The sequence below is a fragment of the Prinia subflava genome, chromosome 8 (assembly GCF_021018805.1).
Source record: "Prinia subflava isolate CZ2003 ecotype Zambia chromosome 8, Cam_Psub_1.2, whole genome shotgun sequence".
Taxonomy (NCBI): Eukaryota; Metazoa; Chordata; class Aves; order Passeriformes; family Cisticolidae; genus Prinia; species Prinia subflava.
In genome coordinates, this window is record NC_086254.1 from 30,377,267 (window position 1) to 30,389,688 (window position 12,422).

Below are 12,422 nucleotides of genomic sequence, written 5' to 3' on the forward strand. Positions count from 1 at the left end.
GCATTTGCCTTTCATATTAATTAAAAAAAAAAAAGTTAAAATGGCATTACTTGCTCTGGATCTGTAGGAAGAAATTTAGTCCATAGTGTATCCTTTGCATAAGTATTTCCATTAAACAGATTCATTCATACTCAACCTACTCTTTGATTCATTACATTTCATGCTAAAATAAAGTTTGCAGTTTGCCATTACTTCTTCTGCTCTATTTGCAATTTTATAGTATTTTTAATATTTAACTCCATTATAGCAATGGATGTATTTTCTTCTTTTGCTTGTTTGTGCCTTTTGTAAAATTCAGGAAAGAAAAACATTGAAAAAACATATGCATAATTCTCAGAATGTTTTGTATTTCAACAATTCAGAGCCCTTTACAAAACAACCTCACAGAGAAAGCTAGCACTGGAACATTATTCACTTTCCCATTCATATGAACAAAGAGAATTTTTTTATTTTTAACTCACCAGCCATGCTCCTTTGGTCCTCTGTGCCGTGGACTTTGTATTGCTGTGAGCAACTGTGGACCTATATGATAAGACTTCAAGCTCTGGCTGTGTTGCAGCATTTATAGGGAAAACTTTAGGCCTCTCCTTATGTTCAAACCAATTATAATTCACATTAGGTGAGTGAGGCAGGTAAGTCATACCAGTGGTCATGTAAACTTCCTAGTAACCCTATATTAGCTCATGAGTTTTAAGACATTGGACTTATGCAATTCAGGCCATTTATCCAGAAGGTTGATGAGATGCTTAGAAAAGCAGAGCATTTAATTGCATGCCTGGAATCCAGAATTTCACATGCATCACTCGGCAAGGGATGTTTTTTGAGTCAGTATAAATTAATATCTCTTCCCAGTATGATCCAAAGTTGAGTATTCATCCAATAAAAGTATACATTCATAATCAAATTCATATGGTCCCCTCCCTATGAGTGTACTCATAAGTCTGGAAAAAAACCCCAGAATTTTCATTTGCCTCATTGGTCCTTTTTGGGGGATCACCACAGTAATGCTTTTGTGTCGGCCCCTCCTTGGAGTCTCTGTGAATTATACTAATGGTATGAATGCTGTAAATGTAGTGTAAGCTAGTAGTAACTTGACAAACCACGGGGCATTGAATGGCTTTGATGAGTGGATCTCGAGCAGTAACTCTCCCTGCATGGAGAGAAACTTCCTCCCCATAAAATAAAACACTCACTTTGGAGCAAGCACAAATTATGACTTCAATTTGTGTTTCGATGGTGGTTACTCATCTAGTTTCTGACTCTAGAGAGACAACAATAAATGCTAAAATATCTTCATTGGCACATACAGGAAATTCTATAGGTATAAAGAAAATGAATTTGTCAAAATGGCCTAGTAATATTTCTTTTTGTTTCAGGCTAATCCTTCATCTTGGAAGATGCTATCAGTGCTAGAAAATTGATCACAGATGTCTCTTTCTCTCTTCTGCCCTCTACATACAGGAACTTCTGTTCTCTTACTCTTACACAGTCGTGAACAAGGTATTTTGTCTCTTCATTATTACTTCACCTCACTTATCTACAAAGATGAGAAGAGACTGAAGCAATCTCAGGAATGTTAGTGCTTACCTTGAAGAACTTGAAAGGCGGAAATTTCATAAGATCAGAAAGGGGCAAGCACAGTATGTATAAAATGGGGCAAGAGACATGAAAAAGAATTGAGAAATTACAGTTGACATCAACTAGTTTGATTCAAATTCCTGGAAAATACTGAAAGAGATGAACTTCTTAGCATCTGGATGAATAACAGCCAGCTAAGACATGCCAAAAAGCTGAGCCCATCAGCTCAGCAGAGGAGAAGAAAGAGGTGTCATCTATCACCACATGCTGACTTGGATTTGCAACAAGATCCCACAGGGTATTTTCATAAGTACACTTTAGAAACACTGATTACACAAGATTTCTATTAGTTAACTGCATAACTTGTTGTTAAAAGAAACAAATGCTGCATTGCTTCAATGGATCACCATCAAACTGGAAGGGCATAGTGGCTGAAGTGCCATTAAAAGCTGCCTTGGAGCATTGACATTTTAAATATGCTCTTTTCTGTTGTTAATGTTGTTCAGCTGAAGCATTATGCTAGCCCAGGGCTAATCTCAGCTGGATAATGTCAAGGCTACAGAGAATGGAGAGCTTAAAAAAATAGAAAGATCAAGCTGGATCAGTGTAAAACAGAGAGAACTGCAGAGATATGATGATTTTTGAAAAAGATGAGGAGTGGTTATAGAAAGAAGAGGCCAACCAAGGAATCATGGTCTTAAAAACTTCAGTCTTTGACTGAAGACACTGAACAGAAACATAAAAATGTTGGCAGTGAAGAAAAGTATTTAGCTAGACCCTCTGGGTAGGTTGTCAAAATGTTAATTTTTTTTTTCCATGAAGATTAAGAATATCCTGAATATATTTGTCAGGGATAACATACATGTGTAGTTGAGCTGCCCTTGGATTATTTATTTTGGTGTCAAAGCTGTGACAGTGCCACTTTTCCCCCCATTGCTTATTGTAGGCATCTGATGCATGGGGTAGAGAGCACCTCAGCAGGGCAGTGAAGCATTCTGCATCCAGTGCTGATCAGTGATTCATTCTGCATCCAGTGCTGATCAGTGATTCATTCTGCATCCAGTGCTGACCCACTCTCATTTGCCTTGGTTTTGCTCTCTTGCTGTGCCTGACTTGCCCACAGTGAATTCCCTTCACACTGTGTCCTGTGGTGAAGGGTCACCAGTGTCCCAACTTCTGTGACACACAAGCCTGCACACTGCGTGTCACATTCATCTTAAAAACTGCTCATTTCAAGGGAGTGACAAAATATTTTGCATAAAAGAGGGAGGTTAGCACTGTGTCTGTCCAGTGTTGCATCTGGCAGTGCAAGCCAGTTCACAAGCATCACCTGGGAGCCCCACAGCAATATTTCTCCATCATCTTGTGAGGGAAAAGTCTGTCCCACCTTCAGTTATTTTGTCACTTGTTCCCAAAAGAGGGAAGTTACAGAACTGACCTGAAAATTGCCACGTCTTTCTTTGTGTGTGCAGAGAAAAGCCACCTCCTTTTTAGAATCCATTAGAGTTCATTGGTTTTTCATACCTTAGAGCAACGTGTTTCACATGGTAATTATGAGTTGTGTAAATAATGTTCTAAACATTCCCTTTCTTCATTTAAGATCCACTGGGTTTTATACTGTCAGGATTAAAAGGTATCCAAGGTTTTGCTTCACTTTATTGTTCAGAGCTTTGTATTTATCTATAATATCATGTCTTATGTTATTATACTCCTCCAAATTACTTAATATCAGACTTCCCAGTCTCTTTTCATGCTGATACCATAGTTTGAATATGTTGTGCATTTCTGAAACTCATTCAGTTTCTTCTCTATGCTTTTCTGATACAAATGAAAAATAGTTGAAACATCAACCTGTAGGGAAAATAGACTACAAGTCAATTGGTGACAATGATTTTTAATATTTCCTGATCTATTTTCTATTAATGCCATTTTTGTTTGTTAGTTCAGCATTTGCTCAGCTTAGCCAACAAGACAGTCTTTATTCATCCTGTACAAAGGAATTATGGCATAAGAAGATGTAAAATAACAAGCCTGGACAAGATGTTTAACTGTGTGGATGGATGAAATGGGTGTACTGGAAATTGTGTGAAGAGAGGTTGCACAACAAGCTGATGTGTGAATTCTGTAATGTTAAAGGAGAGGATTGGAGTGTATCAAAGGAACTGGCATGAGATTTGTAAATAGGGTGCTCGGGAGCTGGTAATCACAAGGAAAATGTTGCAATAGCTGGAAATGCAAAGGAATCAATTGCTTGAAATAGAACAAAATATTGTTATTAGAGAGAAGCCAAACAATTTTGAAAGACTAAGGAACAGAATTAAGGAGATCAGGAATTGGAATGGAGCATGGCTGGAAAGGGAGAGGAAGATGAAAAGTTGATACATTTGAGATAAAAGAGAAATAGAGGAATTAAAGATAGAAAGTCAGGCTATGGGGAAGAAGAAAACCAGACATTCTGGTATCTTATTCTTGGAAGAAATATTTCCCTACAAGAGGGGAAAATAAAAATAATGGAGACTAAAAGTGACTTAAAGATGGAGGAAACTGAACTAGAATGATGGTTTGGTATTTATTAGAGTGGAAGGAGAGTAAAACTGAGGAAGACAAGAATGAAATCTGAGGAAATGTCATCAGAAGGAGGTACTGGGGGAATGCCTAGCCTGGGGATGGTGGGGAGGAATTTGAGTATGAGAGAGAGAAAAAGGATCTGGCATAAAGGAAATGGAAGCTTTAGCAGAATCAAGGACCAAATCAAGGAAGAAAAGGGAGAGCATCGTGAGTAATGAAGTTCAGAATCAGCACATATATAAATACTGTATTTCAATGACTTCACTGAAATTCAAGATGCTCTCTAAAATAGGTAACAAACCTTGTGTAAGAAATCACAACCTGGCTATAGCTTTTCCATGATTTCCAGTTGCATCTGCTGGTGTAAAAAGTGACTGTTCCAGCCTACAAATCTTGTTTGTTGTGTGACCTTGGACACAGCAACAGCACTGGTAGAAAATGTGGAATTTTGGCAATGCTGAATCTGTGCTGAGAATTTAAAGCAAGACTTCACCTGGGATCAAGCATCTCCATCAACAGAGCCTTTGACTCAAGGCTAGGCACTCTTCTTTCAGCAGGAAATCAGGTAGCACCACACGCTGTGGCTGTGCACGACTAGGAACTTTTAGGAAACGTTCCACAATTCCCCAGCTCCCTTGGCAGTGGACTGCTGGGACTGTGACAGTCTGCAAAGCAGGAAACTGCCGAGGACAGAGGCTGCTGGGGAGTCAGCAAGATGCCATCGGGGTTTTTTGCGTCAGAGCGTTGGAAAATCCCAATGGTTGTTCCTGCTGCCAAGCAGGGCACACCCTGACGGGACTGCAGCTCCTGTAGGATAGGGAATACCTCTCCCAGGAGCACTGGTTGCCATCCACAGCTCTGTCACACCAGTGGTCCCTTTACTCCTGGGCACTTCCTGCAGCTTTATTGTGCATCTCTATCTCTTTCCTTCTCCTGTTTTCTTGCAGCAGGGGCAATCAGGCACTTATGGATTTAGAAGGGCTGTAACAAGATAGTTGGGAGGTCACTGTGTAGTTCCATAGTGGATGATTGTGCCTAATGCTGAATCCAAAAGAGAATTTTTTGGAATATATGGGTGCCAAGAAGCAGGTCCTGCCCACAGTATACTGGGTACAAACACTGTCTCATGGTTTGGGGGAGGTTTTCTCCCCAGTCACTGGCATAGAATTAACCTGAACTACCCAAACCTGTTCTGCAGAACTCAGCACTGTACATTGGAGCTGCCTCTGTAGCTCATCTTTACTCACAGACACACAACTTTACTCAGTTTCAAATCAGACTGAAGACATTTCTGGCCACCAGTGACCTGGAATCTTACTTAGCTATGAGCACATCCTGTACTTTCTTTGAGTTCCTCCAGGAAGAAAGCATTTGGTCAGTGTGAAATGTATGACTAATATAGAGTATAACCCATTTAAGTCCCACACTAGACTCAATCTATTAGGCTGGAGTAAGAGTGAAAAAGATTTGGGGAGAGATCGGGGGCAGAACAAGCAAACAAAGGCATTTCCAGAGGATTATTTCCAAGGCAAGAGGTCAGCCTGTATTTTCATTTTAGAGAGTTAAGTGAGTATCATTGCCTTGTTTCTTCTGGGCAAATGAAACTTCTCTAACAAGAAGGTGAGTGCTTCCCAGTGTAAGAGAACGGAGGCAGCTCTCTTAGAACCATGAGACAGGTTCAACAGCTGAAGGTTACTATTTTGGGCAGGATTTTGAAAGTCTGAAGCCACTTGTAACTGTGAAAGAGGGGAAGGGGCATAGGTAGGTGACGTCATGGCTTTGATACTATCCATTTTGTGTCCCTGAAAACATAATAAGTTCATAGCGAGAATATCCATAACATTATCAGCTTACCTTGAACACTTTTTTAAACTTTTTTTTTCCCCTAAAACTTAGTATCTGTAGTGAGTAGAATTCATTTTTTACAGCTGGGCAAACTGGCAAGACAGGTGCCATGATTTGGCACTGTAAATAGTGTGTCTTAGTCCCACCCCACTGCATAACTGTCAGACCTATTGTCCTATAAAAATGTTTCCCTTTGGAAATTTTTTTAGCAAATAACTTTATAAATGATCCTGCAGTAATTTGTCTTTTGTATTTAGCAGTATAACCACTGGCATGACCCAGTGGCTACACACAGAAAGGACTGGTCACTGGTGCCAGATACCTCACCATTTTTAAATGTTGGTAATTACAATAAAAACATTGACTACTGCAATTGATTCTGTCTTTTTTCTTTCCATTCAATGTAAAATACTTTCTGAGAAGCCTTGAAATCTTCAGGGCTTTAAGCCTTGCAGTTTCTGTTCTGTGTTTGAAGTTGGGTTTCTAAGCATCACCCATACAGGTAAACAGAAATACTCATTTTCCTGGCTCTCTCCCTGTTCAGGTTGCTCATATTAGTACAGCAGTGCATGTGTCACTGTACACAAATGTTTAGGACATTTCCTGTAATTTCATACTCAGGGCTAGTTTTGAGAAACCGACTTGTTTCAACAGTTATTTCTTCTTTGTGAACGGTGAAATAAGAAGTTATTGGTGTAACAGCAAAAATTGTAAGTGTTCCAAGTCTCTTCCTTTCGGCAAAGGGGGAAAAAGTGTTGCCTCAAAAAGACAAGCCATTTCAAGCCTGCCATGTCCTCACTTCCCTAAATAGTTCTTTCTCCCTTGACATTCTTCTGTAAGCACACATTTTTATGTTTTCTTGGAATTTTTAAACAATCAGCTGTGAGCAGCTACTGATGTACAATGAACATAGCAAAGCTAAATGTGAGACTGTATAGAAGGGGAAGGTGATTTTATTTTAAACAAAACTGATTTCACTCAGTCATGCTTATTCTCCTGCAGATTTCATTCAGTCAGTCTTTCATACTTGTTTCTCATACTTGTATTTTAACAACGACTAAGATGTGTATCTCTGGCTCTTCCAACCAGGATTGCTTGAGGTACAACTGAGGACAAAGAATGCCAGTTTGGGAGTCATTAGGTTTCCTGGGTTCATTCTGCTGGGTGACCACATGCTGACTTTGGAATTGCCTTTTGTGCCCTTCAGGAACCCAGGTCTGTGAGTCACTGAGCAATGTTCTTGACTGGCTCCCTGTTCTTTTGTCTCCTGTTCCGTCAAAAGTCTGTCCTTAGTTTTATTTCTAGACAAGAGAAGTACAGTGTCTCAAACACTGACAAGCTACAGAGGATCCTGGGCTAAGCACTGAACCTCTCACAGTGAGGTTACACTTGGAGGGGCTTCTGTGCTGCTCATTCTGACAGAGCAGCACTCATTCCCAATGGAAGGCCATTGTAAACTAGCTCACACTTGTTAAATCATGAATGTAAACTAGCTCACACTTGTTAAATCATGAATGGTACTTGGGGTTTCTTGGTGGCTTTTTAGTCATGAAATTCAGTGCTATGAACACTTTTGGAAGGAGGACAGTGAAACCTCAGGAATGACTGTAAATACATTAGTGCTCTTTTGTATACTATTCCTATATTATACCTTGCTCTACTAATATTGCTGTTGTATGCTATAACATTGAGTGTTACCCAAAAATAACAAGAGTGCTGTACAGGCTTTTGTAAGATGAGTTTCTGAGTTCAGGTACCAGTAGCTTTGTTTGAGAGGGTCTGCACTGTTCTTTCAGCTACAGATGTGGTTGTGGTTGAATAATGGCCTGCAGTTCCTGGAAGCTCATTAAATGTCATCCACATTGTAGGCAGTCAAAGACTGAGAGTGCTGGGGGTTAGGCATGTTTGTTTGAGGGTTTGAGAGAGAATATCCAACAGTAGAATAACACTGAAACAGAGTAAACCCAGTATTTTATGGAAGATGTTGCAGGTGAGTGTAAGATGATGATCCTACCTGTCTAAAAGTCAAAGGTGCTGTAATGGTTTCAAAATTTTAACCCTCTAGTGCATGATGGTTAGTGATGTATTACAACCTTTCCTTTAAGGAAAACAAAAAACCAGGTTAAAACTCACCACCATGCTAAAGAACCAAAAAAAGCACATAAATGAGAATAAATATTTATAAATATTATTAATAATTATTTAAATACATATTTAATAATTAATAAATATTTAAATGACTATTTAATAATAAACGTAACTTTAACAGCATCTCAGTTAAAATGAAAAGTAAAGCTTATCTGTTTGTTACAGGGATGCAGCCAATGAGAGCAAATGTTAGAAGATAAGACAAAAGATCTGTGAACATGTTTAGCACAGCCCTATATCAACTGAATCTCCTTCACAAGGAAGTAGTCCAACCTCCTTAACTCTGATAACTACTGAGGATAATTGTTCATTATTCTGTCTCCCACTTGCACGTGCCACTATCGTTACTTGTTTATCTTGGCTCTGCTTTAGATGATTCTGTTTGTAATCTTACCTGCATTAGTTAAACCAGAAAGATGCCACACTTGGTTTCTAGATTGTCATGGCTTGAGTTGAAGACACAGGACAAACATAATCAAACTAAAGTCACCAAAACAAATAGATCTGATGGAAAGCTGCCTCCATCTCCAAACAAGAGAAACCAAATTTCTTCAGGTGATTAGGAGAGAATCTCACTAGCATGTACTGCCAAGTCTGTATATTGTAACACAGAGTATGATACATATACATATATTTGTGTGTGATGAGGCATTGTCCTTTAAAAGCTATAAGGCACCAAGTTATTATCCCAGGTAGATGGTTGTCAAGTGACCAAGGCTACAAAAGAGGAAGTGGGAAACTGTCCAAATTATAAAGCTCAGAGATCAGTTCCAGTAAGGCTCAATTAGTGCTACCCCAGGAATTGTAACTGGGGAAATGGGAAAACAGATAGTTAGAAGAAAGATTAAAGCTTTTTGTCAAATAAACATTGTTTATCTCCAACTCCAATTTAAAGCAGTTTTAGGAGGATTTAAATTTTCAAAGCAGTGCAAGGTAACTTTGCCAGTATCAGCAGACTGCAAGGAAAATTACAGGGATTGGAATGGAGCTGGAACTTGGCCTTAAAGAGTCACAGCTTCACTGGGCTACCTGTGCCAGTGTCTCACCATCCTGCCAGTAAAAAATTTCCTCCTATTACCTAATCTAAACCTATTCTCTTTCACTTTAAAACCATCCTCCTTTGCTCGGTCACTACACGTTCTTATAAACAGTCTCTCTCCTGTTCTTATAAACAAGTCTTTCTTGTAGGCTCTTCAGGGATTTGCTCAGCATCATCAGGGAATGACCCGCACTGCCACCAAGAACGACAGGCTCGTATCTGCCGACCTTCGCAAGGCTCGAGCAGTCAGGAGAACGTGAACAAACCCTGCACAAAAGCCCTCGGAGCTTTAAGCTCCAACTCAAACCTTCGATCGCCGCCCAGGCTCATCCAGCCCCGCTCCAAAGCCTCCAGCTGTCGGTACAGGCGGCCCAGACCCCGGCTCGGGGCTGTACCGACCCCAGACCCCGGCTCGGGGCTGTACCGACCCCAGACCCGGCTCGGGGCTGTCCCCGACCCCAGACCCGGCTCGGGGCTGTCCTTGACCCCGGCTCGGGGCTGTACCGACCCCAGACCCCGGCTCGGGGCTGTCCCCGACCCCAGACCCCGGCTCGGGGCTGTCCCCGACCCCAGACCCCGGCTCGGGGCTGTCTCTGACCCCAGACCCGGCTCGGGGCTGTCCCTGACCCCAGACCAGGCTCGGGGCTGTCCCCGACCCCAGACCCCGGCTCGGGGCTGTCTCTGACCCCAGACCCGGCTCGGGGCTGTCCCTGACCCCAGACCCGGCTCGGGGCTGTCCCTGACCCCAGACCCGGCTCGGGGCTGTCTCTGACCCCAGACCCCGGCTCGGGGCTGTCCCTGACCCCAGACCCGGCTCGGGGCTGTCCCAGACCCCAGACCCGGCTCGGGGCTGTCTCTGACCCCAGACCCGGCTCGGGGTCCCCGCAGCCCCGGCCGCCCGCGCTGCGCTGCTGCCGCCTGTCGGCCCCAGCGCGGTACTGCAGGTGCCGGCGAGCGCACGGCCGGGGCCGCCCGCGGGACGCAGCTCAGCAGTCACAGAATCACAGAGACACAAAGTCACAGAATCACAGATTCACAGAGTCACAAAGTCACAGAATCACAGAATCACAGAGTCACAAAGTCACTGAATCACAGAGCCACAGAATAACAGAGTCGCAGAATCACTGGGGGGACATAAGAGCCACTGAGGGGAATGTGTGTCATCCCTCATTGGCAGAAGCCATGGGATGATGAGGCAAGAGGAGCAGCAGGTTCGAGCTCAAGAGTGGAATGGTGAGGCAAGAGTGAGGATGAAGAGCTTGGAGCTGAACAGGGGCACGAGAGGTCCTGTGGGCAAAAGCATTCCTGGCATCTCCAGGGCACCTTCTGGGACCCCCAGCTGCCTTTGAGCTGGGTGACGTCCCTGTGTGCAGGCAGGGTCCCTGCTGTGCTTGGCCTTTTGCCCTTGTGCTCCTTTGGCTGCCTCTTGTGTTGCTCCTGTTTTGTTTGTTTGTTTTTTTTTTGTTTTTTTTTTTTTTTTTTTTTTTTTTTTTTAATCTGTGTTGATAAACCTCCCTTGTCTTTTTTTTTTTTTTTTTTTTTTTTTTTTTCCCTCCAGGAATCTGATATCTTATTCTGCATAAGTGAATATTGAGTAACATTTATTATGCTTTCTTTGATATTTTCTGAGGTAGTGTGTTTGTAGCTGTGTGACAACATATCACACTGATAGCGCTTGGATGTCGATGCAGTAAGTCTCCTGAAACGGGATGACACACTTCAAAAGAATTTAATTCATCATTGACCTTTACTGCTCTCACAAATGTGATAACCACAAAGTTTAGAAGAGAATTGAGAACTGTAAATTAGCTCTTTTGGTTTTGGGTTACTGCAGGAAACACAGATATTCTGACTTAAACTCTTATGTCCATTTGAAATTAACTTCTAAAACTCTAACACTGCCATTCTCACACCACTTGAAAGAAATAGGTTTTTTTTCAATTTTCTAATAAGGGAATACATTCAGTTCAGAAAATGTTATTCTGATTACAACTGCTCACTTGAATGTAAATGAAGTGTAGCTCCAAAAGTTCAGACAGATCTTCATTATTCTTAGTGAGCTTTGTAGTAAACTGAATTTTAATCTGACACATCAAAGCTCAAAGAAATTGTGTGCTTTGTGCGAGAGCACTCATTCTGAATGTCACTGGGTATTGACAAAACTTTGAAGATTTACAATCATCGTTTGTAATGATATTAGAGGTGAATTTTGAGGGCCCATATGCCCACCTGTTCTCTATGAGGTGTTACCATAAATAAGGTGAGCTTTTTGTAGTGTATATTGGAGTTATGTGTATGTGGCTTCCTTGTGCATTCTGGTAGGAGGCTCAGTTTATTCTGGATTTTCTGTGTGCTGCTGCACCACACAAGAACCCATTTACTTCTAGCCTGTGTCTTTTTCTGCCACCTTCACTAAGATTTGTTACAATACTTGATATTAAACTGTGTGACTTGGCCAAAACACATCCGGACTGAGGATCAGCAATTATTTCAAATGCTTTGTATTTGCTTGTCTTCATAGAATTAAATTATTGCAGGAGGTATTTGATGTGGATGGAGGAAGATCACGCCTTAGGAAGCTCCTCTTTCCCTCCACACCCAGGACTGATGTTCCATGGGGACCCCACAAGAGCAGCACCTTCCCGGGTGTCGTGTGATGTCCCACAAATGAGCACTAGAGGATGCTACACTCCTACACAATTTCGCATCTGCGGGTTGGAAAATACCAATTTTGTCACCTTATTACCAGTCCTTTCCACATGAAAAAAGTAGAGAAAATAAGCTTTTGGTCATTCTAGGCAATAAGGGTATTTTATTGAAATGTGAGTAGAAATGTGAGTAGAAATAGATAATTTTTTAAATTCTTTGGTAACTGTTTGTCCTATTATGTATAAATGTCCATTTTATGTGCATATAAAGAGGTTTATTTTAAAATATTTATCATATAGAAACACCCAAGTCAAGACCCTGCACCCAGTTCAATAAATTGCTTGCCGAACTAGGTGGAGAACATCAGATACTCTATATACAAATTTACAGGGATCTTTTGTCTAGGGCTCAAATTGTAGAAATTGCCCTTTGAGAACAAACACAGAACAATTTGTAAGTCTGATATTTGTTACAAAGCAAAGCTGGTCATTCTGCACTAAAACTTGTTTTTCCTTTAAATAATTCAGCAATTCAAAATACTTCAAAAAACATTGTTTTCAAGTGCTTAGAAAAACTGTACAAAATATGAATATTT